Source organism: Triturus cristatus, chromosome 4_1 (genome assembly GCF_964204655.1).
Source record: "Triturus cristatus chromosome 4_1, aTriCri1.1, whole genome shotgun sequence".
Lineage (NCBI taxonomy): Eukaryota > Metazoa > Chordata > Amphibia > Caudata > Salamandridae > Triturus > Triturus cristatus.
The window spans coordinates 595,808,674-595,834,814 of NC_140585.1; the positions used below are offsets into that span (position 1 = coordinate 595,808,674).

General features: G+C 44.8%; 1 protein-coding gene across 7 annotated transcripts in view; it reads left to right on the forward strand.

The window, feature by feature from the left end:
• The window catches only part of FRMD4A (FERM domain containing 4A), a 713,130-nt gene that overhangs the window by 349,284 nt on the left and 337,705 nt on the right, over positions 1-26,141 (forward strand). Inside the window, exon 1 of one of the 7 annotated variants that reach the window (XM_085652950.1) lies at positions 24,762-24,968. The exons of the other annotated variants lie outside the window; for them this stretch is intronic. The gene's annotated coding sequence lies outside the window, so the exon portion shown is untranslated. Of the gene's footprint in view, positions 1-24,761; positions 24,969-26,141 lie in introns of those variants that run through there. 7 annotated transcript variants of the gene reach the window in all.

The following is a 26,141-nucleotide window of genomic DNA, read 5'->3' on the forward strand; positions in this document are numbered from 1 at the left end:
ACCACAGGACCCAGGGGCTTTGTGCAGTTTTTGTAGGGCTGTGCAAATGTGCATGGTTAGTCACTCCATGTCATCTTTGACCAGGAGGTACCAATATTGGAATGTTAGAGCCTGGAGACTCCTGTGTACTGACTCTGGGATTAACCTGTTTATTCACAGTGGCTTCTCAAGCCTAAAAAAAGGTGCAGTGAGCCAGATACATATTTGTTCAAAACAAAGACCCTGATTGAATCAATTTTGTTTAATCAATTCTTCAAGTGGCGTTTTTCCAGAAGCGTTGTGACTGGAACCACTGATCAACTGCTTGGGAAGAATGATTTAAAACTCTGGTTCGCCGCGGTTGATAGTGCTCCATTACAATGAGTACCTACGTATGCGAGGAGGTGCACATCCCGGTACTTGAGAAAGCTCTGTGCCATGAACTAAGAACTATAAGACATGCTTTTTGTTGAGGGACTAACAAGACATCATTTCAGCTCGGCAAATGGGAGCATGTTAGGTTGGTTTTTTTTTGTAAAGAATATTCTGTTTCTAATAATAATTGTATTTAAGGAACATTGGATGAACTTTTTAGGATGGTCAAGACTATTTAACCCCATAAATTCATAATGTGCCAATGGTGTGCAATGTAAGCAGTTTGACCGCAGCATGCATTCCTCATCTCAGATCACAGTTCTTTTCAAATACATTTTCCCAATCACCAAGTGATCAAAAGCTCTTACCCACTCTTTTTAGACGGTGGGTATTCAATCATTGGTTCGTACTTTAGCCTCAAGTTGTTTCAATTATAGTAAAGTCCTTTGTGCAAAGCTTCCACTTGGAATGGTACCACATCTCTAGCTTGTTTCTTGAATGTTGAAATGTGTTCCTCTCTTCACATTGCTCTCCCCTGCTGGGATCTGCATAGGCTTCGCTCCCATTGATCTTTTGAAGCCAGTGCAAGTTGGCTGCCAAGGTAGAGAAACTCTACAGATTCTGAGGTCTCAGTGTCTTTGTACCCAGCTGGCTCCCCAACAATATGATCTATAGTTCTTTTGACTCAGAGACCTTACACCTAGCATTATTTATCGAACTTTAAGGCAGGTGTGTCTTTAGTGTGATGCCCAGAATGTGGAATTTCCTTAATTTAACTGTGGGTTTATATAGCGCTAGAATCGACTCCCGGAGGAGTATCTCCGCGCATTCGACCGCTGGGGAACCCGTCCTGGCTCACCCTGAGAGATGGTCCCTAATGGGTATCTCTAAGGTGCGACCAAGCATCCCCGGTGGTCTGGGGGGGCCGTTGTGAAGATGAGGCAAGCTAATGCCCAGAGTTGCCGAGTGTGGTCCCTGACTGGAGTAGGCACCGAGGCGAGAATTATCGTGCCCGCTGACCCTGGTCCACGACCCTGCCGCGTCGGGAATCGAACCCTGGTCCCAGGCCGTCCTCTGCTTACGGGTCTGCCGCCTCTAACCAGTGAGCCACACCTCTCCTTCCATTAAGAATAAGATATGTCTTGGATGTGCATGTATTTAGGAAGCAGTAAGGAGCTCGTAAGTTACATTGCTTTATTATCGGCTATAGTTTTGAAAAAAACATGGGCGCCACAGTGCTAATGATTGTGTTTATTTGTTCATTATTGAAATGTGCCTTCAATGCTAATGCGATGCACTGTGCTCGGGCGGCCTTTCCATATCTCTTGCTGGAACTCTTCATGGAACCTTGGAAGCCTCAGAGAAAATGTAAACACACAGATGTATTTGTTCAATATTTCCTTACTGAAGTTTTATAACAGGTCATATTTAGCAGAAGAAATGCCACTGGAATGGAAGAACAATCAACAGAGGCAAAAGAGTGCAAAATAATTGATTATGCTTTATCACTCACCCAGAGCCCACACATAGATACAGCACACTAAAAGACGACAACAGCACTGGGTGGAGGGGGATGAGATAGAGGGGGGGGGGCAAGGCACAGGGGGAAAGCTTCTGGTTCAGCGGTTTTTCACCTTTGACTTCTGTGGACCCCCACTTAATCCTTATGGGAATCCGGGGGCCAACACTGAGTCATTATTGGAATCCAGAGACCCCCTGCCTAATGATTTGAACTGCAAAACAATACACAAAAACAAGCATACACCAAACAAATGCTCAAATATTGAAATCGTTTGTTTAATTCACAATCAAGTATAGAAAACTATTTCCTGATTTCAATTTTTCTTCTTTATTTATACTTTATTAATTTTAATATTATTTAATTTGGCAAAACAGTGGTGGACCTCCTGAGTAAGCCATGCGGACCCCCAGGGCCCCTCGGAGTACAGACAGGTTAAGAACCACTGTTCTGGTTCATTCAAACATACAAATCTTATATAATAGTAAATAATTACATTTAGCTTGTTTTTTCAGAAATCCCCTCATCCTTACAGACAGAGTAACCGGTGCCCAGAGAGATAAAGTGATATGTTCGGATTACACGATTTGGTACAGTGAGGAATTCAAAGCACCATTAACGGTGGGGTCTCTAAGATCCAATGCTTACAACATGACCACCGGGCCACATTTCCTCTGTTGGTTAATCTTCCTAAATAATTCTCTTTATTGCCTTAGATGTCATTAACAGTAAAATCACACATTGTGTCAATTAACTGTTCCTGCTAATGATGTAACAGGCAGTATGTACATTGTACAAGCTCATGAATCAATCCAAAATATACCTTGATGCTTTGCAATACTCTTTCTTTTAGTAAAGCATATGTGAGGCAAAATAGCCCTTTAATGGAGAAAACTACAGTTGTGACAGGTTGTTGCAAGTTATGCATTTGCTACGAAGGACAGTTGCAACCAGATGATTTCATACCAACTCCTTAAAGATGACACCCAATGCAGAGAAAATCAGTTCTCTTTACCCAGTCCTGTTTTGTTACAGTCTCCAACAAATGACAATGCAGATGGTTATTTTGATGACGTCTGATTGGACGCTGAGGCCTATTGTGACATCATTCACCAGCGCCATTACTATAGCCTTATAGCCCGCCGTAGCGGGCTATACCGGCTATTAAAGGCCCGCTGCAGCGTTAAAGGCCCGAGCCGAAGGCGAGGGACTTTAACAAAAGCAGCGGGACTTTAATAGCGGTATAGCCCAGCTACGAAGGGCTATAAGGCTATTAGAACATTCTGCCACTAGAGGGCAGAATGTTCTAACAAATTAAACAAAGGCTTCTCGAAGCTCGAGGGGATTTAAATCCCCTCGAACTTCAAGAGGCTTTTGTAAAACATTGGAATGTTGTTCTGCGGGCCTTTACCGGCCCGTAGAAGCACGGAGCACTCCATTGTCTACAATGGAGTGCTCCACATTCCAATGTTCTAATAATGCATAAATAAAGACAGGGCAGGACAGAATAGGGAGATGTAGATAGTTGGTGCATTCACGAAGATGAAGCAGAAGTTAATTCCAATGTGCAGTTTGTGATCAGGTCACGCAGGTTTTAGGAATTAGGCAGTACCTGTCGATACCTAGAACTACTCAGAGAAATGTCTGTAATATCAGTGGCTGCATAGGAAGTTAAAATGTCATGCCACCTATAAGGTACTGTGCATTTCATGTTTTTGAAGATACAATATTCACTTACTTCATGTGCTCTGAGTACAGTGCAATTATCGTGACCTGTACTAGACTCCTCTCCCTATCCACGTCAGATTTCACTTTAGCATCCTTTGACCGCACTAGGTAAAAATATCTCTATGAATTTTTTCAAGACAAACCACGAGGCATCCCTTCCCTGACAAACCCTTTTGCCTGTCTGACCTGTCTATTAATTTTCTGAATCCCCAAAGGTGTGAGACATCCTGGTGGCCTCTGGTTCATTGACCGCTCGCCGCATGTTCACATGTGGCTGGGGCACGTTGAAGAGGCTGCCTGAGAAACAAGGTGTCTGTTGATGCAGCCATAGACCTCCACTGGAGCAGAATGGATTTAACAGGAAGAGCATCTCAGCTTTGACAAGGTGAAGGTGACCTTTCTGCCATTTGAAGCCACTTTGTACATATCTGCTCATGTATTTCACGGGGAGGCATTGGTGTCATGGGCCATAAAAGCAAGCCATGGAGATATAGGAGAATGCAGGAGGCGTTGCATATGGCCGCATCCAGATTGATTACTGGGACAAAAAGAAATCATCACATATCCCCAGCCCTAAAATCCCTAAACGGGTTGCCATACGATGCAAGAATACAGTTAAAATTGCATGCATGACTCACAAAGCCCTTCATTTTAAGACCCCCATTTATCTGGCTCAAAAACTAGAATTATCTGGGGGTAGCAGACGTCACAAAGTGCAAGTTCAATGCTCCTGAAACCACAGATTTTCCACAAAATGAGAATGAGTAACAGAGCTTTCTCAGGCATTGCCTCGAAGATTTGGAACTCTCTTCCGCCCAAAGTCCATCGAATCTCTTCTACCGCTTCTTTCAAAGAGGAAGTGAAAAAAATCCTAATGCTCAAGTTTCTGCCCTAAAGGGCTTGGCTCCTCTGCTTCATTACTGCCCTATATATGGATGCCTTGATTCACTTTTACATTGATATAGACCTGGCAATAACATTGTGAGCATGCTATGTACATATATGTGTCTAATGTTCTTTTCTAAACAAAAGAGAGGAAGTAAAATGGGTGGGCTATATTTAATGAGGTCCAGCGTACATGCCCTGGAAAGACATAAAAAGAAAGAGTATGCTGTGTCTCCTGGTCAGGGGTGATTCTGTGAAGTACACAATCTACCCCGGGTGGAGATAAAGTGAAAAATGAAAATTGATGTCAAAAAATGTAAAGGGAGTGGGGGACCCACATGGGTGGAACTAAAGCCCTCACACACCCAGCAAGCTAGGTGTCATGCTTCATCATCTGGGTTTTGCTCCTCGTCGGGTCGGTGCTGCAATACCCAACGGGCACCCTGTAAGGGGCTCTTTATCGGAGATCTTTTGTTCCTTGCCGTAAGATGAGTGCAAGTAAGGGCCAGGTAGGTGTAGATGTTGGTGGGTGTATTAAAAAGGGTTGATTGTCTGAATAACGTCATTTATTAGGTCAGTAAACCACCCTATTTAAAAACAGTGTGAGTGGCGGTAGTCTGGACTCGTTAAGTCAAGGACTAACAACGCTCAGCTCGGATGGTCAACATGTTTCTCGCCTAATGGTCAGGAGGATCCAGCGGCAATTCATCAGGACCAGTGTGGTGCAAACTATCTACAATCGTGAGGGTGTATGACAGGGTCTCACATATATGTGTATGTACCTAGTCAAGTCTGCCCTAAGAAAGTGTTTCCGCCGGTTTCGGCGGAGCGGGTAGGTCCTACGACCACCTTGGGCATCAGAAACGAGGCTACCACGCCATCCCAAAAGGCTCCCCACGCACCGATTGGAGCGGTACTAGTTTAGCTTTTAGGCCACTCCATTGCGAAAGTGATAGATTAATTCACACTTTCTTAGGGAGAAAGTGTTCCCAGGCCTGTTATAAGGTCACAGTGGCCCCACGAACAGATCGCCCCAGATGTTGAAAAATCTACACAAAGACAAGGATATAGATTTCCATCATACAAACACCGGGCAATGCTCGCGAACCATTATTCCCGGCAGGGAAGCTACTCTCACCCAGAGGTCGAAGTGGGCGGGATCTATTGAAAATAAAGTGATCAAGCTTTTTTCATTTTACAATAACAGCTCCCATGCTTTTTTGTTGTTGTTTTTTTCTAACAACGATCCCAAACCGTTATTGCTGTGTCTGGGTGCCTTAGCCTGAAAGGGAAAAACACAAGTCACCTATATGCGAAATGAGGGAAGGGAACAGTCTGCTGAAGAAGAAACACGCCTTCTCGCCAGGGGGCCTGCCACCTGACAGAAATGGGCATCTGTGCAGCTTGTTAATCAGCATAACTAAAGCCTGTTTGGAAACCACTTTAGGTTTTAATTGATAGAGGAATTTGAAGCTTGACAGGATGGCATAAATGTATGCTTTTTGAGAGTTAATGTAAATGTGATACTTGCTAAATTCTGGAGTGCTTCCTTCTCCTGTAAAAATTATTTAATTTAGGTTTGCACTAGGTGTAGTCTGACTGTGCGTTACCAAAAAATATAAAATATATATTGGACAGCACTTCTTTTATCTCAAGCACCGACTTGGTTTGCACATTTTGTGGCAGTATATCTTATAGTGTGTGTAACCCCGTTTCAAAACAATTACTCACATATTCACAGTGCTTTCTTGGCAGGCTGGGGCCTCCTAGCGCTATAGCTACCGAACACTGCTCCTCACCAAGCCAACTAGGATTTCATTTGGTGACCGTCCAGTTAAACACATACACATCTGCAGTGTTTGCATTAACCACCTGAGCTTTCATACTGTTTAAGAGTGCATTTCAAACTGATTAGTTCAATTGGGACCCGTGTTATCATTTACAAGCAGTTACCCAATGCTTAATTTGTCAAATATTAAGTGCCAGGGCTCTGATCAGGAGGCCACTGCAGCTTGCACCACCCATCTCCCCTGTCATCGCTGCCAAAACATCTACTAACCATCTCTCTCACATGTAAATGCGACAGTTCAGATTATTCCAGGTCCCCAAAGCTAACGGAATGGCTAGGGAGGCAGGTATTAGCACTATTTTAATGTATATTGTATTCATAAACAACTGTTGTTCTGCTTATCTCTGAATTAGATGAGCAGCGCCACCTTGTGGTAGACTGTTCTAAGTATGGTGTTGACAAGTAGGTGCCGGTGCCAAGCACCCGAAACCAATTAAGTGCCGGTGCTGAGCACGGGAAGCACCAGCTCAAATTAAGCACTGCAGTTAACTAAAGGAGAAATGCCTACAAAATAGTTACACAATATTTTGTTTTTTTAAGCCATGTTTGACCCCCCACCTCCACACTCACCGACCCCGTCCCATTGCCCTCAGGATCACAGCTCCCATACCTATTTGTATGCACTTCAACCGCTGCTCTCACCTGAGCCAATGTTTTCATTTTGTTTGTCTAAAAGTTTTAGATACCTCTCCTGAACGTTAAGGGTATTAGAAGTGCTTTAATTAGAACCAAAGCTAACTTACAAGAGGTGAATATCATTATTAGAGAGTCACGGGTATAGAATTAAAGTAGGAAAGAGAAGGTGCAGCGGCAGAATAACAAACCGTGCAAAGGAAACATTACACACAGGGCGCGAGCGGGGCGAGGGACGGCGCGTGTATGATCAGCAGCTGTGTTTGGTTTCAGCATGTATGTGTGTGTGTGTGTGTGTCTGTGTACACGTGTGTGCATGTGTTTTATCTGTATCTGTTGCGTGTGTGAACGTACGGTCTGCATCTATGTTGTTGTTGTTGTGCCCAGGGCCTGTGTTTAATGTGTGTGTGTCTTTGTGTTTAATGTGTGTGTCTCTGAATTATCTGTATTTGTAATGCGTTTGTGTGTGAGTGGTCTGTATCTGTATGTTGTTACTGGTTGTATGTGAGTGTGTGTCCATTTGTATTTAGTGTAAATGTATCATCTATGCCGGTGTTGTATACCTGTGTGTGTCATTTGTATCTGCATTTAGTGTCTGTGTATATATTTGACTTGTCTTTATGGTTGTATATTATATGTGTTTGTGTGCCTGTATGTGTGTTTGTGTATGTGTGCGTCTGTGTGTGTGAATTCACTGTGACACCCCGTGGTCGTCTGCTGGTGTCAATGTTTCGCAGCCGTTTAGACCACTGGGCCGGATGGCTCAGCTGAAATGAAGCCTTGTTCCGTGTACAACACTCGAGCTCTGCCGTGCCACCCCCGCGGCGTGCTGTGACATACAGTGCCCCACGGAAGGGTATCTCCCGGGCCACCGCTGGAACAGGCGTCACTCGCAGCCCTGTGATCTCTAGAGGGCGCCCACACTCCGAGGACGGGTGTGTACACAGCGCACAGGTGAACGGGACAAGGCAGTCAGGGCATCCTGTGGGCGTGGAGCCCCCTCCTCTGGCTGCACTCTGCCAATGCACAGGTGCGGGATCAAATCTATAATGCATCCTAAATCAAAAACACACCCTCCCGCGTCCCAACCCGGCACAGTAGTGAACCTGAAATACAATCATTCCAAGAACTCCTTGTAGCGAAACTTTTCTTTTCCGTCTCGCAAGTGGCGCTCGCAGTTTAAGAGATTGTGGCTAGGTGTATTTTTGAACTAAGAAGGGCAGTTTTACTCAGCCGTACCTTCACATCTTTGGGAGACTATTGTTTGTTCGTCTACACCGCTGAAGTTCTTTTTAAATGTACGTGTATTTGTAGGCGCCATCAAACACCCACTGTGAGCAAACCCCGCTGGTCTTACTTCTGAAGTGATATAATGCAGAATTGCAAATGCTGTTTTCAATTGTATGTGTAACTTGTTGATTGAAGAACACCTTTATCCGGGCTCGAACGACAACCTGGACATTTTTCTTTGTGGTTCCCATATGCAGCTGAGCGGCAGAGAAAGAGTGTGCAGGATCACACCGTGTTTCAGGAATGACAAGAATGGGTGGGATTCAGCATGGCGCCTGATTTCCACCCAGCACGTTTGTCTGCCAGGTCTGGGAGAGCAAACAGCAACACCGTGGAATGTCCTGAACTGACCCAGTCACATTCAATGTATGAAACTTTAGAAGACTGAGCGATTTTGCCTTCAACTGAATGCCACAGGCCCGGGGTGGCGACAGAAGGCCGTTGGACACGACTAACACATACGCACATACTCTGTCATACCCCATTTTGTCTTATTCTGTGTACTCTCATAACCCTCTTTAGCGCTGCGAAGTAGCCTGATGACTATTAGTAGCGCTTTCCAAAGCTCTCAGATAAATAGATGCAAAGGCCTCCCGCCAGCCTCAGCTTTCCTGAACATGCGGCGCCGTCGTGGATTGGCCAGAGGTCTCCCTCGTCTTCAGTGGAGCTGCAATGTATCATTCTAGTAAGCCAATGAATATTCTAGTACATAAGACACATTCAATAAGATCCATTCGGAAGAGCCTGCCTCTGCATGTTAATGAACGAGGGGTGCCTAGCAAAAGAAGGAAAATGACATGACGTTTTTGCAGTACAACTAATGAATGGCCCCTGAAAGGTGTGAGCAAAGGACCTGGAATGTTACTTAGACATGGTTTTGCCAAGAGGAACACACATTAATAAAATGTATTAATACCAGTCGCTGCTGGCACCACTAGAGAGTGGTGGGACGGGCAAATGGGTAGTGGATGGGGCACACATTAAATAAAAAAACATAAGAAATAAAGTAAAAAACACTTACCTGCACAAATGTCATCCGTGCTCTTGTCCCGTCTCCATCTTCTCGTCTTCTCCAGCGCTGGACCCTCAAAAACTCCCCCAACCAATCCTGGCGCTGCTTTCATCCTGCATGAGAGCAGCTCAGGGATTGTAGGAGCAGCCTCTCTCACCGCTTCCTAGGACACTGGAGCCCTGCACTTGCTCTAACCCAGCTGTCTTAAGACACAAGGCAGCTGGGTTAGAACTTTCAAAGTGCACATGTGTGTCTGGCCGTCACATGACCGCCGGCCAAAGGGACATGCGCGCTTTGAAAAGTGCTCGGGCAGCCCATTCACCACCCTGCTGCTACCACGTAGCAGGCCCCACCCCGTCCTTACACTCGGTTCAGGACAGGGAGGATTAAAAAAAAATGGAAATAAATTAATTTTATTACCATTTTATGTTTCCTTTCTGGAGCATTGTGGTTAGTGGGGCAGCCCTCCTCTGCTCAAACGGAGGAGCAGCCTCCGATTCATACAGAGACCATGGGTTAGGCGTCCCCTCCACTGATTTTCGGATGGGAAAGCACACAGAGCAACGTGGAAAAGCGTGTTCACATTACATAAAGGTGCACATTTCTTTCTACAAAAATGAATAGAGGCCATTGTCAGTTGGCTGCTGCCTAGTCATGCTAACTTAAGCTTATTTAAATTAAGCATTATTTTTCTAACTAATAAAAACGCTCTAACACAATTTAAGGAAAGCATATTTACATCAGCACTTTTGTTTTTTCTGCTACCCTGGGGTGGCAGCTTGTATGTGTCGTAACAATGCCCGCTTTACATTTGTGCTTACATATTCCTCGTCCGTTTTAATAAGACTTCCCGAGGTTTTTTTAACGCATGCCTCCGACTTCAAAACATTAGCCATTCTTAATACGATTTCTAATAATATTAAGAGAAGGATTAACGTCGTCCCCAAACTGGGCAACAATGAAATTACAGGGTGCTTTGTAACGCCGTCCCCAAACTAGGCAACAATGAAATTACAGAGCGCTTTGAGCCGGAAGAATGCCTCGTTGTGCAGAGATTTGCATTTAGTAATTGTTGCTTTTCAGGGCCCGTGGAGATAAAGAACGCACAGGCAGGCACAAGCAGACATCAAGGCCCGCTTGCTTATCGCAAGGAAACGTAGAACAAAGCGTCCAACTGCTCATTAAAAAGCGGCAAAGACATACTAAACATTGGCGACTGAAGCGCGCCGCTGCCACCAGCCGGCCTCGGCATCTCAGCGGCCTTCTACGGAGCCGGCGCCCACCAGGCACGAGCTCTCATTGGTCTGCGGCAGCACCGGAAATGATACCACCTCAGGTCCCCTGCGCGTGGAGAGCTAGCACGGGGCATCCGCAGCTAAAACGCAAGGCATACATAAACACACAGATGTGCGGATGCAGCAGTGCGATTACTTTTTTTTGGGGCTCTCAATCGAAAAGCAAGAAAGTGGTTGGAAAATGGAGCTATTATAACGCCCAAGTCTAAAGCAAGTGCGAGACTGTTAGCGCTAAACCCAGCAGACACCCACAGTGGGACAACCTTTCATCTACCGCCGGCATTACTCAGTCACGGCACTCTCAGGCGCGCAACACCCATTGGACTCGAAGGGCTTCAGCCCCCTCCCCCGTCGTGTGTGGCAGCCCGGGATGAGACAGCCTCGCGGCGCACACACAGCCGCACCCGAGCACTTCACAGGTCTTTAAAAGACCATTTGCATGTTAATGAGGCCTTGCTGTTGTTTCACCCCTTCTACGAGCCCCTGCAGCTCCACTCTGCCTATTGCTCACCCCTTCTAAGAGCCCCTGCAGCTCCACTCTGCCTATTGCTTAAAGTTTCAGCCCCCCCGAAATTTTTTCTTAGCCCCCCCCCCTCCCCCCCCCCCCCCCGAAATGTGGCTCTAGTTGTGCCTCTGGCACTCTAACACCCAACTGCACACATCAGACAAAATGCGTCACATACATCCGATTGACTTCAGTTAAGCCTATAGCCAGCTAGTCAGTAATCCACCATAGCCAGTGCTTAATTTGTAAAGAAATAAGTGCCAGGGCTGTGGTCAGGAGGCCTCTGCAGCTTGCACCACCTATTGCCCTGGCCAGCGCTGCCAGTGACATTACAAACATACCTACGAAAATCACACTGCTTCAAGTGGACTATTCCAGGCCCCCAAAGCTAAAAGAACGGCTTGAGTGGCCTGTATTAGTCATTTTAATGTATTTTAACCCCTTCAGTGCCCATGACGAGCTGGACTCGTCATGGGCTGCGGTGGCGCTGTGCCCATGACGAGTCCAGCTCGTCATGAACTCCGCCCGCTAATAAAAAGCGCGGCACTGGGCGGGGAAAGGGGCGGGCATGCAAGGGGTTAAAGTAATAAACTATTGTTGTGCTCATCTCTAAAAACAAAAACAGAGCCACCATGTGGCCGACTGTCATAAGAGACGGTGCTGGCAATTTAGGGCTGGTACTGAGCACCAGAATCCACCAGCTCAAATTAAGCACTGACCACTGCATTTCCCACTTAGAAAAAATGCAGCATCTGACAGACCACACTAGGCTGAGCACCTTCCTTACACACTGTGCACCTCAGATAGAGCGTGCAGCTGACTGTTGTTTAGCACTGTAGCACCCAACAACACTTTTCAATAATGTACATAACACACAAACATGTATAGCGCACACCGGGCAGAGCTTTGATAACACATAGCTCAGAAATACCATAAGCTGGATGCCACGTGGCTCACAAGAGCATTTTAAGTGGTATGAAGCACACACAAACATCGAACAGAACATACTGGACAGGCCTTACATACACACCGCGTATATACTATACAGCTGGCTGCAATGTCACCCTGAAGAGCACTTTTCAATAGCATAGAACAAACACAAGCGTCCAACACAACACATTAAATATAATATTTTACTTACATCTAACTCAGCACAGACATTACATTTGGCACATTGAGACATATTTTCCATAGAATGCAGTATATAAATGATGTAGCATAACATGTAGTTGCTGCCCCTACAGTTTTGTGGCTCTTTCTATAACTTGGTGGCCGTTATGTGCTACAATAAATATGATAACGCTGGGCTGGTATGCAGGAGAGAGGGGCAACCCATCTTCACTGCTGTGAGGGTCAGAACCCTGAGCTCATCAGAGTATGACAGGAAACTGAATATAGGGGATGCTACGCGTGGATGCTTAGATGCCTCGCACTGTCTCCCAAACCCTATACATCAGCTTTGCAAGAGTTTCATTCACTTAGATGTCCTCCACGTTGGCTTCTACTTAGCATCAGGAAATACACAAGGACGTTTTGGCTCTGGACATAGTTGTTCACCAAGAAATGTTATCCACAGATTTCATGTGGGTTCTACATATTCTATTTATAGGCACAAATTCAGTGTACAAAAGTGCTTTTTTCTACAGCCTCGAAGCTGAAGTGACAGTGATACTGGAGTGTCATTACAAGTAATATCACCCTCCGTGCTCTGGAACATCACCAACCCATGCCCAAACTGTGCCAGCACCGGCATCTCTTTAGAGGTTCTGCGGGAATGCACAGTGAAGCACCCCATCTCCCATGCGTGCAAAGCTTCATGCAGCTTGTTATCTGCACATCAGATGTTTGCAGTTTCATGTAGCGTGAAATCGACCCAACAAATGGATACCAGTGCTTGAGTACCATCAAGAAGCACTCTACAAATCTACTGATTGATTGACCCGAGGTATTGACATGAGTTACATTGCACAAGTACACATTCCTTTTTTTTGTAGACATGTGGAGATTAAGTGATGTGCCCAAAATCCCAGGAAGTTGAGCCAACACCAAGGCACAAACCTGGTTCACCAGCTCCAAAGTCGGCAGCTCTGTCTGCTACGTCACATCCGCTCCCCTGTAACTCATTGAGGTATCTGGAAGATGCAAAACAAATGTGCAGTTCTTTTGAATGCCTAAGACTAGCTGAGAAAGCTTTATACCAGGCTGGGGTACACTTTGTAGGAATACCTTATGGAATTTATCACCACTAATACTGGCAACTATTGCAGGTAACAGAATCAAAAGGTAAACAGAGCTTTAAGAGCCCTGTTTACTGTCTCTATTTCCCACACTTTCCCTCACACTTGGAGCTGCAAATGAGATCCTGTTGATGGGTAGGCGGTGGGACAACCTTCGAATGAACTAAGGGTTCTTAGTGCGTGCGATGTCACTTCCGTGATACAGCAAAGCTGGTGAATTGAAGTTTATGCTCTTATGCCAGAGTCAATTGACGGATTTTGGGGAGCCTGTGCAGTACATATGTTGGGGGCTCTCGTTCTGACAACACTGACATTCATTACACATTTCCTGCTAATTTAAGCGTGCATAATCCCCAAACTATACTGAATTATATATTAAACTTTCAGAAACTAAGCCACACAAAAATACTTGGCCGGGACCACGAAAGTTCTTATGATGACATTGGATAGAGAGATTCAGAGGTGCAGCCGGATAGAGAGAAGGGGAGTGGTAGTAGACAGGATATTCACTTTCCCAAGGGGTCCTGGGCAGTTGTCCACTTTGCCGATGCCTTAAAACGTCTCTGTCTTATGCGTTTGGATGTTCAATCCTGACTTTCTTTTTTTAAAAGGATTCGTTTGGGAAAAGTACCAACTAAAACAAAGCTATTTTCAAAAGAAAAACATAGTATTATGGTTGTTCTCGGAAAATGTTTGAAGGCTGTTATAACTATCAATCGTGGGGCTAACCCTTTGTTCAGCACTCCATGTTCTTACAGAGCAATCATGCACTGTCCCTTGCATCTCCTGTTCGTTGGGCATCGCAACAAGAGATTTAGAGACTAAAGGCCAGATGTACGACTGTTTTTAGCAGTCGCAAACGGAAAATTAGACAATTTGCGCCCACTAAAAAGGGTTGTAGTATGTACAAACCCTATTTTGCGAGTCGGTAACCTATTACTGACTCGCAAAATTGGGTTTGTGAGTCGCTATTAGGAAGAGGAGGTGACAAGGGCGTCCCTTCCAAATAGCGAGTCGCACTGGTATGTACAATTGTTTTGTGACCACAAAACAATCGCAGTTACCACCTACTTCAAGTAGGTGGTAAGCCAGTCGCAAATGGGAAAGGGTCCCTAGGTGACCCTTTCCCCTTTGTGAATATATGCGAAAGTATTTTTTAAGAGCAGGAAGTGGTCCCAGGGACCACTGCCTGTCCTTAAAACATTAAAGGACATTTTTCATTTTTTTCTTTTAAACACATCCTGTTTTCATTTACGGAAAACGGGCTGCATTTGCAAAAAAAAGGTTGCTTTATTTAAAAAGCAAACACAGACATGGTGGTCTGCTGTCCCCAGCAGGCCACCATCCCTGTGTTCTTGCTCATTCCCAATGGGTCGCAAATTGCGACCTGCCTTATGAATATTGATGAGGTAGGTCATTTACAACACCACTGAGTGTCTGACACTTTAGTACCTTCTGTTTTGCAAGTGGCAAAAAATTTCAATTTGCGACCCGGCAAAACTGAATGGCCGGTCATCTGGCCCATAGTGTCCACATCTGGAAAAGAGACAGTGAGTGGCCTGCAGCATCCCCGTGTGGATGGTCAGGCTTCAGGATCACACTTTTATGTCCTGGGTAGGTAGAATCCTGGCTCTAGAATAATCCACGTAGCAGGAGTGCATGCACGTGGCCAATAGAGGGTGGATTTAAGAGTCAGCGGCCATGGGCCTCTTGTTCCATGGCCCGGTTATGCAGGCGATTTATGTATTTAAAATGTGTGCCCTGTATCAAATACGGAAATGGACAGTTAAGGAAATCTTCGTCACGTTGACCGAATTGAGAATTTTAGCCCTCAAGTGCAAAGGGTCTCAATACTGAAGAGAGCATGCGATGATACATAGCAACGGAAGAACATTATGCAATTTGCAGCATGGAGAAGTTCAGTCAAGGACAAGTTTCGCAGAAGACTTGATGTTGACATTTCTAGAGGGCATGATATATAATTTCAGTGAATGTCACACCATTGGATGTTTAAAGCACTCAAAAGCTCTGGAGGAAGAACATTTCTGATCAAGATGTCCACACTTAGGAAGGCGTACACTCGGAATCAGGGAGAAACACGTGTGATGGAACACAGCCCCGGAGGTGGATGCATTAGGCAACAGTGCCACCAGATTGGAGTTAAGGGTTTCCAGAAAAGGTCACAGCCGCCTCCTCTCCCTGTCTTAGAGTGGAAGATGGTTGCACAAAACGGACCAATGCTCCAGGTGCATTCTCCCGGGGCACTCCTCTTTGGGAAATTCAGTAAAAAGTTAAAATGTAGGTAAGAAACTGGACTACACTTAAATACAGGCTGGCATTTCCTGGTCACAGCAATGGAGCTCTAGCATGTAAGAAAAATTCAGTAGTTGTTCTGGCCAGCAGTCCATATCACCACCAGACGCAGCTCTAATGTGGAGAGTGGAAACGGAGACCAGAATACCGACAGCAGAAAGTGTTGGTTCTGCCACGAGCCAACACGGTGTAGTATGTATAGCTATTTGAGTGTTCAAACTCCACAGCTGGTGGAAACGTAAATGAAATAGGGCAGTAAACGGAATACTGAAAGAAGTGGTGAACTGAGATAAATATCATCTATCTATAGGTGATTTACATTTTTTGCTATGCGATCATCTTGACATCTAATAATTGAGGAGTTTACGTACGCAGTGCGCGATACAGGTTCAAGGGAGGTAGGGCAGATCATGTCTGGTCACAGCAGAAAGTCCCAGAAGTTATGTGCACTATTTGTTTTCTCTGTTATGACTCTCAACACATTTTGAAACAGTGAATGTGTACTGCTTTCACTGAATGCAAATATCTGCACTGAATGTCTTTAGGATTTCCTAATTCAACATCAAATCATCTCTCCAAACAAGTGCTACCACAACACTCCTTCTATCTAACTTGCACACCCAAACATTTTTTTGTTTAAAACTATTGTTGAGGCCTAGTTTGGGTGTTGTTACAGGCCCATCCCCTTCTTGTGTAAAAACCACAGCACTCCCGACACCTGGCCAGATACTACTCCTCTTCTTGGGAAGGGTTGTTGCCATGAAACTCTTCGGAACATTGTAATAATCACCACCTCTCTCAATCTTACCAGTGCAGGCCTTTGGATTATCACTGAAAAATCAGCCATCCATACAGTGGATGACTCCTTTCTGATTACTAACAATTGAGGCTACTGCTCTTTAATTCTTCCAGAGGGGTTTGTATCTTTTGACACCTTTGCTGATTGGGCCCTACTAGCAACCTACTCAACCTGCATGGGTGCCACCAAGATCCATCCTGGCCTGGTCCACTTCCTTTCTCTCGGGCAGACATCATTATGTCCAAATGGAATCTTCAAGATCAGCCTCCCCCAGTCATTTGTGGCATCCCAGGGGACTCCATACAGACTTACCATAGGCATTCAGGGTATAATAGAACTCTTGGGTCACACTGACACAACAAGACATCTCTCGTCATCATAGTCAATGATACACAGCTTTACCTAAGCATGCCATTGGGTAATACCATCAATCACCTCTGTGCTTCCATAATGCCATCTAAACAAAGATGTCTACTATTTACTTTATCTGAATCGCAAGTCAACCTAGGCCATATTCATACTCAGACTCTAAACAGCCTTCCCTCTTCCCCTCAAACGCTCCTCCCCCAAACAATAGATATATATATATATATATCAACAGCAATCCTGCTTCAAGATGAAGAAGCAGGCGTCAACACCGGGTATAGTAGAACACCAAAATGCATTGTACAAAGAGGCCCTGACGCGTTTCAATGGATGAACTGCCTTGCTCACATATATATATATATGTATCCCAAAACTATGTAAATAGCCCTGCATGCACTCTCTAACCATGCACACATGGCATCTATCTATATTTGCTCAAGAAAGATGCAGAAAGAGTTACAGGAGTTTGACTCAAATGCCCGGCTTTCACAAATTCTTATCTTATCAAAATGTACTCTCCTAGAAAACATCTAGAAAGGTGTTTACAGTTCCCTTGGAACTGGCTGTGTTTCTCTGCCCTCATTGCTATTTGAGAGAAAGTACCTAATGTCATTACACCATTACATTTAGTTCCTGCCAGCAATAGTTTGCACCAAATCAATACAATGATTTAATAAGGATTCCATGAGACCCTCAGGAGGTTTCTCGCTTTTCATCGAGTGTGTTTTCCCTTTCGTGGAATCGTCCAGTAACTCACCCCTCACAAATAAGATTAGAATCACATGGACTTATTTCCCATTGCTTACAGTTAGGATCTGTTTATGCGAGCAGTGCATGGGCCTGCACTATTAATACAGCACTCTGCTCATACGTGTTGTCTATAATATTGAATTCAATTAACTTTAGAAACTGGCTCCACATATTACCCATATCCAGGCACTCCTTTGTCAGAAGGAATCAAGATTGTTCCTAATCCTTTCAACCTTTCCGGGGAAGGACTTTCTTGTCCTCATTATTTTGCTCTCTCTGGAGAAAATGTTTGTTCTTGAGTGTATCACCCGCAGAATAACAGCCGCAAGGTTTTTAATGGATCAACCAGGAAAGGCGGGTCTTTTCTGAAGGCTGTGAGACTAGCTCACTTGTGTTCAGTCTCCAAATTAGACTAGGGACCAGCATGGAATGGAAGCATTCTGGTGGTCCGGACTGTTTGATCCATTTGCTTTAGAATTGTTGAAAAGTATTCGGATGCTGTGAAGTGTTGATTCAAGATGCTGGAAATATATGGAGTAAAACAACCATACCAGGGTCCAAAACATTTTTATCATCCATGATAAAAACATTTGAAAAACAAATCAGCAGAATTTTGACTATTTCAAGTCTTTCCAAGTGCTAAATGTGAACCATTGATGTGGGAAGTGTCATTGAAACAGTAACATTTTTAAATCTTTTTTGAAAATCTTATAAGATGGTACTTTTCTGATAAGTGGTGTGAGCTAGTTTGTGAAAGAGAATTTGGTAGCACTTTCAAGAATGGATTGTTGAAAACGTTTTTTTTCCTTGAAGGAAGTAATTTCAAGTAGAAGTTTGTCAGAACATTTACGGCAGTGAGGACCACCCCACGTGACCAGTTTGAGCAAGATAGTTTGGAATACTGGAATGGATTGTCTTAAATGTTACGCATGCAAGTTTAAAAATACTCAAAGATACTCGAAACAAAGTCTTTTGAGAGTGAACAGAAGAGGAGAGAAATGGACACACTTTCTAGTGCCTATTGCTAACCTGGCAACAGCATGCCGAGCTGCCTTGAAAGGAGCCGGGGACATCTGATGAATTACTTTGATGAGTTGGGAGTTGGTGTAACAGTGTAATCTAGATAACACAAGGGGTTGTACTACTGGTATGAACCCCTCTCTGAGCATGAGATGTTTAACTCTGTGATGGAACTGCCCACCTTTGAACGACGAACAGGTGTGCTCTTGGGGAGTCAAGTTCTTGCTCATGATGAATCCGAGGTGTGTCATTCATGGATTGCACTCCAGCGATTAAACAGGAGTGGGGGCACTTGATGGGGAGATTGGAAGAAACTATTTGCAAGAGTTTAGCTTCAGGTGATGGCAGGTTGACCAACATTGTACGGCCCTGAGAGTCTCAAGGACTCGGGCAGGGAGGCATTATATAGAAAGAGAGTGTTTTCTGTTTGTGTATCTCAGGAGCGTTTTTAAGGTAAGATGTGAACCATTTAGGGATGACACCATTTGCATTTTGCTTGCTTCCTTTGTTTGCCCTGTACCTAATACGCTTAGTGTCCAGGTCAAAAAGACTAAATATTTGTGTGTGTTCCTGCTGTCCCTCTATCTTTTGGGGTCTAAACATCTACTTCCAATTTTCAGAATGTTGACCTTAATGTTCTAGTCTTTTCATTCCTCTGCCTTCTATTTTCTAACAATCTCGCTTTGTACCAGAACAAGAAGTGAACTGAAATTCGAAGTTACACGAAGTTTAGGTGTTTCTGTGGACTAATGCATACATTAATGAATCAGCTGTAGTGGTGTATGCCAAGCTGAGTGGTCATGGTTTGAAACTTGGTGAAGTCTCTCCGCCTTTAATCCTTTTGAGATGGTTAAACTAATATCACTGATAATGAAAATCTGTTATCGAATTTTTAAAAAGCATTGGAGTATTGATAACACATTGTTTACTCTGAATGATTGAAGAGAAATCTAGTCAGTTAGCATTTTTGGACTCATAAAATTGTTTTGGTAAAAATTGACACAGGTGGACAGCTAGGCCCATGCAGCTAACATCTGACTGTAATTTATATATATTTTTTTTTCCATATAAACTATAATGGGCAGCCATTGCTGTGATATGTGAAAGAAACTGCTGTGTTCATGGTCAGAAACATATGGTAGCAATTGCATTCCATTTCCTACAAGAACGTTCAGACTTCCATTTTCATCAAATGTCACGATCCCCCAATCCTCGATGGTTTTCAGAAGCCTCACGAAATCGGAATACGAATCAAACAATAGCAATGACAACCCACATGTTTTTCACCTTTTCCCTGGACTAGTTTCTTTCACTTTTAAATCATTTTTAGAATGCATCCTCGGGTATGGCAGTTTATAGACCAGTTTACTTTGAATAATATTTAAATCAAATATTGAAGTAGATATAGTATAAACAATGTTATTATTAATTGTATTTAGCTTACAACTGCCTTGCGGGTATCCTGGTGCTGGCTAAAGGGGTCATGAGAGAAAACGGACAGACCCGTCAACATTTACAATACAAATAAAATGTATAGCCGCAATGCCTATCAACATCGCCTTCCATAAATTCAAGAAAATAACTCTGTGAAATCAAAGAAACTTGCCTTTTCTGCCTGATATCAAGCGACTCAGGCTCATCAAGATTTGTGTTTTTGGGGAGCTGAGTGTACTTACTAAAAAATGATATTGACAGCAAAATATATGCCCTTCCATAAAATGACAAGATGGAAGAGAAGAGAAATCAGTTTGTTTGTCAAAACAACACAGGTTCTTGAGGCTAAAATGAGCGTCTTAAGAAAATTGAAATCTGATGTTTACGTACCCAATTGTACTACTTATATACATGGTTGAAAGTTGAAGGTTGAGGGATTAGATATATTGAGTGAATACACTTATTGCTGCTGACATTTATTTGGTGTCATGTGGCACTTGCTGATATTGCTCTAATTTCAAGACACAGATGAAGGCATTTTTATCATTATACTGGTAAAACCTTCATGGCATCATTATGATTGTTGCTATCTGAGGTCAAAGACTAACATTGGTGATACCTAATCCACATCTGCTGCCTATAGCGATAAGCTCTCTGTAACCTGAGAGGTAGATCTACCTACTGGGCCTGTAAAGTATGTAGAACTTCCCTTACTATACCGCGTGAGATTGTGAGAACTGTGTTCTTTTCAACCTGGTGCTCCTAGCAGCTTCTCTGCCAACTGAATGGCTAAGAAACTACTTGGAAGAGACTGGATAGAACCAACTGAAGTATACAAAAAGCAAAAGTGAAGAAAGCTTCTACATACATTTACCATACATACAAAATTCACCAAAATGTCAGCGGTAATGAAGTCATGAATGCTTTGACCACGGATTATATCAATGGGTTGACCACTTGCCCCACTTTGAGACATTCAGCATTCTCTTTTTTGCAAATGATGTTATATATAGAAAGTCAAGCAGGGGACAAAGTAAACACAGCTCTAAGAGTCTTTTTTTTTACTTGATGTTCCTGTTACCGTCTAGTTGACGTCTGAGAGCAGGGGTAGTAAGAGAAGTGATAGATTTTCCAAAGTCTAGCCATACCTTATTGATGTCCATAGCAAGGAGCAATGCTAAATTACGTGTTTTGACTATTTCAATGTTTTGTAAAACCTGTGGAATTTTAGACAATTCTTTGAAAACTGTGCAATAAATAGTAGAATTTGACTCTGTCTAAAACCTGCAATGTAAAAAGCATCCCCACTTGCACCATAAGGGATATTGGGATTGCTGTCTAGTCTCCACCACATTAGACATTAAGAACAACTTCAACTCAGGGGCTGCTGTAGGAATTTGGCAAAGCATCTATTTGCAGGAAAGAAATTACTGCATTTTGATGAGTCTGTCATGCATGTAGCAAAGGAGACACTCTCTGGCAGTCCAGTGATGTGTGATGTTCTGCTAACTTTGTACCCTGTTGTATATAGTCTTGTTAATCCCCTCACAAATCCCAAAAACATTTTTAACAAGTACTGGCAAAGCCAATAGACCTATTGGCAATGGTAATGCCTTTTGTTCATGCTGTACAGCATCTGCTGTATTATATGAACAAAAGTAAAAAAAAAAATAAGACACAGTGACACAGCTTCAGTTTTTAGTTATGCATATTGACACTTTTATATAGAAAGCAAAAGGACCGCCAGCAATTTGCTGTCTTTCTCAACAAAAAAAAGTTAAAATATAAGGTAAAATAAAACAAACTGGATTATGGAGGTGGGGGGCAACAGAGAAGTCAGTGAGGGCAGGAAGCAACAGGGAATGGGCAGGAGGTGGAAGCAGCACTCAGTGGAGAGAAACACAGGGAAGAGGGAGAAACAGAAAAGTGAGATACAGAAACACAAAGCGCAGGGGAGAGAAACACATGGGTGAGACAGAACAACACAGCAACCAGGAGGAGAGAAGCACACAAGGGAGACTACTAGAAATTACATGTACTCTCATGGAGTGAATAAGAAAAAAGAAGAAAGTAGTTCAATAAAGGTGAGCAGTGGAAGGACACAAGTAAATAGGCTGTGCTCCAGGACAGGGACAAACACAAGATGAACAAGGCAAGCCATCAAATAAGAAGAAAGCAAATGAGAGTGAACATATAGCCAACCAATGGTAAGCAATAGGTGAGCTTTAAGCCCACTGTTAGTTCTTGGTACGCTGACAAAAGGAGGAGGGAACATCTTCACCAGGCCTTTGATGTCATCACCAACACCCGTAAAGTAAAAGACCACAGGAAAAGGATAGAGGTAGAGGGGCGGGTGGGGTGGGAAGGTTCATCAAGGCCATCCATGCAATCGATAAGCATACGGAAGTACAGCTCATGTTCCTTCTGACGCCATGTTTGATTATCACTGTCTGGCACAGGACATTACGAAATCCCAGATGCCTGTGTGCAGTCCCCTGGGGCTGCAACATGTCACAACTGAAGATGAAGTCATCTGCATACATGCATTCATACACCTACAGCAGCGAAGCGAATGTCCAAGGATGCACAGACCTTCAGGAGGGAAAGGCGTGCAAAGGGTTCAGAGAGACCCATGAGATAGTACAATATACAGGCTGCCAAGGACTCCTTAGAGCAGTGTCCAGAATAAGCAAATATACACATTCTTGTGCCAAGGAAAAAGAACGAATTGCAGGAATTATGGAATAAGCAGATTTACACATTCTTATGTGACGGAAAAAGAATGAATTGCAGGAATTGTGGAATTTACCATTTTTAGAGCACTTTAATATCTATCCAAGACTCAAATGGAAAACCAATGTTTTGGTTCTTTCCGATGGTGATACTTAACAATAAAAGATGGGTCCTTGTGACCTTTTAGTGTGAACTAACATGCGTTGTACATGTTCTCTTCTGGCAAGGAAGCCCATTAGAGTGGGAGGGGTGTTCTTGGACCGCAGAGGCAGACATATGGTGAGTAGAATTATTTAGTAGTTTTTCTGACGGGAAGACCCACTCATCAGGAAATCCCTGGCTGCTAAAAGCTGCTGAGTAAGTGGAGGGCAGGGGCTGCTGCATGTACTCTGCACCCTGCGGTGTCCTCGCCTTGCCGGCTCCCCGATGTTGGGATACACTTCCAGCTACAGACATCTCAAGAATATCTGAATGTCTTCCCAGTCGATGTCAATAAAGTGTCGTGGGGGCCAGTGCAGGGGCCCCTGCATGGAAATATACCAGGTCTTACCACTGCAGGCGCAAGCACCGTATTCAAATCTGGTCTTTTAATATAGTTATTGTGAAGACATGGCTGCACATAACATGACCACAGCATGTTTCTTGGACAATCTGCAGGTTCAATGGAATTATGCGGCAGCTAAGGGCCAAATTATGTGGCAGGGTTGACTAAATTGTTCTGCAAGAAAAGGCAGATTAATCAGCATAATGTGCCACATTTGGTGTAAGTATTACTTCATTATTTTGTCTTTTTTACACTTGTTAGCACTATCTGGGCATAAGTTGTAGCTCGTTAGTACCAGTTTAATGCCCAAATATAGCAATAATAAAAAGTGATCAGTCAACCTTTGCAAAGAAGAGCCTTCCACTTCCACAGCAACATGTGTTGCTGCATTTTTAGCAACTTTTGAACTGTTTGAGCTATAAAAAAATGTTTTTTGTTAAAACCTGGAGATTATGCAGCTGTTGCTTTATGTGGCAAAGGTGGCAAATCTATAATTATGCGGAAAAGGCTGCCGCCTACAATCGCATAATTCCAGTGGCCCTGACTGTCTGTCTCTAGTAAAGATCAGACATGTGCATGAACGGAGGCGGCCGGGGCACACACTGAAGGGCATCTTACTGAGGAACGTTTTGGACGTGGAAGCACCGCGCGTCATCGGTACCCTTTCCTTTAGGAGTCCTATATTTTACTGCAAATTATAGAAAACCTGCTTCCTTGCACCCGCCCTGCCATCCTCGTGTATGAAGTCTGAACACCGACCGAGCCCTGAAGGAAGCACATCTGCCCTGGCTGGGCCTTACTTCTGTTGACTCATGGGTGACTGGGCTCATGGGTGACTGGGGTGTGTCAGTCTGGGGGCCAGATTTCCTCTAGGGTGGGGTTTCTGACCTTCTCAGCAGAGGATGCCACAGCTTCGCCTTCCTACTGCGGTTCTTAGAGAAAATTAACATGGGAAGAGATTTATTTTCACAAAATGTATCTTCTAGGCCTCTTCTATTTAATGTTTAACCCTCCACGTCCCTATGTTCTGCAGAAAATGGTGCCAACATCGTGGGAAATGTTCCCAGCCCTCTTGGTGGGCAGGCGGGTCTGCACCAACCCTGCCGTGTTCCAGGGGTGCCTGCCTGCTCCCACGTGACGCGGCACCAGAGGCTGCTGCTGTATTCCTTGCTTCGGTCTCCCCGCCTCCCATCCCCCACTGCCAGCCTCCTTTCATTTAAAGTCTGTTTTTGTCTGCACGTGAGCTGTTGGAAAAGGGGAGTCAAAGGCTTTGAGCCGGCGGAGGGGCCGCGGCACCGCAGCTGCTGCCAGGCTCTGTTGTCGTGCCCGTGCCCTCCTCCGCCTGTGTGCCAGCGGTCCTCCCGCCCGGGCAGCCGGCCCCTGCGCGCTGTGGAGTGGAGGGGATGCGTCCTGGCGTGGTGCACCCTGGACCGCCGCCAGTGCCTCTCCCGGAGACCGTTAGCTGCCCGAGCGATGGGATGTGGTAGCTCCCCGCACACAGCCCTGGAGAGAGGAGGGGAAGGAAGGGCTGGGGCGGGATTCTAGCAATAAGAAAAAAAAACAGCCCAGAGAGAGACCGGCGGAGAGCGTGTGCATGGATGCTGGGTGCTAGGCCGGCGCCTGCCCATGGAGCGTCGGATGCGCCGCTCTGTGACTGCGACCGCCGGGTAACAGCGCCAGCCGTCTCCCGCCCTGAACGAAGGTAACGTTTCGAGCATCCATTCTGAAAGGGTCGCGGGTGGAGGGGGCGTGAGGCGTTCTTCAGCAGCGCCGTGTAATCTAGCAATACGAAGCCCACTGGGAATAAAGGACACATGTTGGCGGACCAGGTTTGTGCTGTGGAACAGATATGTTTAACCCTTGCAACGGGTGCAGAAACGTCCAGCCGCTGTGTAACCCCCCGTTCGCATCTGCTTAGGGCATCTCTACAGTGGCAGGCATAGACTGCAGCATGCTCCCGTGCAGGCACATCGCAGGAGGCTCCAATCCCCCGTTTTAATGCCAAAACAGCTTCCCCGTAAGCCCACCAACATGCAATGCAAGGGCCGCGCGTACACTGTCTATGCAATTGCGGATGTTAATTGGAGGGCGAATAGAGTGAAATAGTGTTACTATTTTTTTTACCGTCGTATGTATGTTCCAGTCTGTATAGAAAATCTGTATCCCGTGGACCTAGTTATTAGGCAACGGAGCGCTTCCCTGGGGGTGGGGGGACAGGAGGCAGGGGGGCACAATTCATCAGTGGGGTGCAGCAGGAGGGGTTAGACCGGTGATAGGACCATTTAGTGGAGTGACCTTTACATTCTTGCATTTAAGTACAAGCAGTGGTCACTACAGTACACTATGCCTGTTGCACGGACATTGAGGGACATGTGATCTCTGCTGTGCAGGGCTGTCAGGGCATGGGCACTGGCGATTGTAATGGCTGCAGCAGGCCGATGCTGGCAGGTTAGCTGAGGGAAGGCAGGAGCGCACCACATGCTTGTCACCCTGGTAATGCAGGCGTGCACGTCAGGTTGTACATAGTGCGCCCAGCAGTGCGCCATCTGCGACTTTACCAAATATTATACCCTGGCATGTGTTGTTTAGCTTGAGGATGGTGAATGTTTATTAAGGATTCTGCAGCCCCACTCTCCTCTCGCACATGTGTGGGTGTACAGAAGAGAGCGGTACCTTCTCCATGTGTGTATCTACTAGTGTCCACCAGAGTCCATGCTGCACACACGTGTGAGCCTGGGCCATTGCACCATGGCCCTTCTTCCTGAAGTCAAACCACCCGGAGTTTCAGGAACTGATGGCAGAGCCTTTTTTGTTGTTTTGAGTATTTAGTTTCAAGATAAATCCAAGCTTTCGCTTCCCACAGGCGTGTTGATGC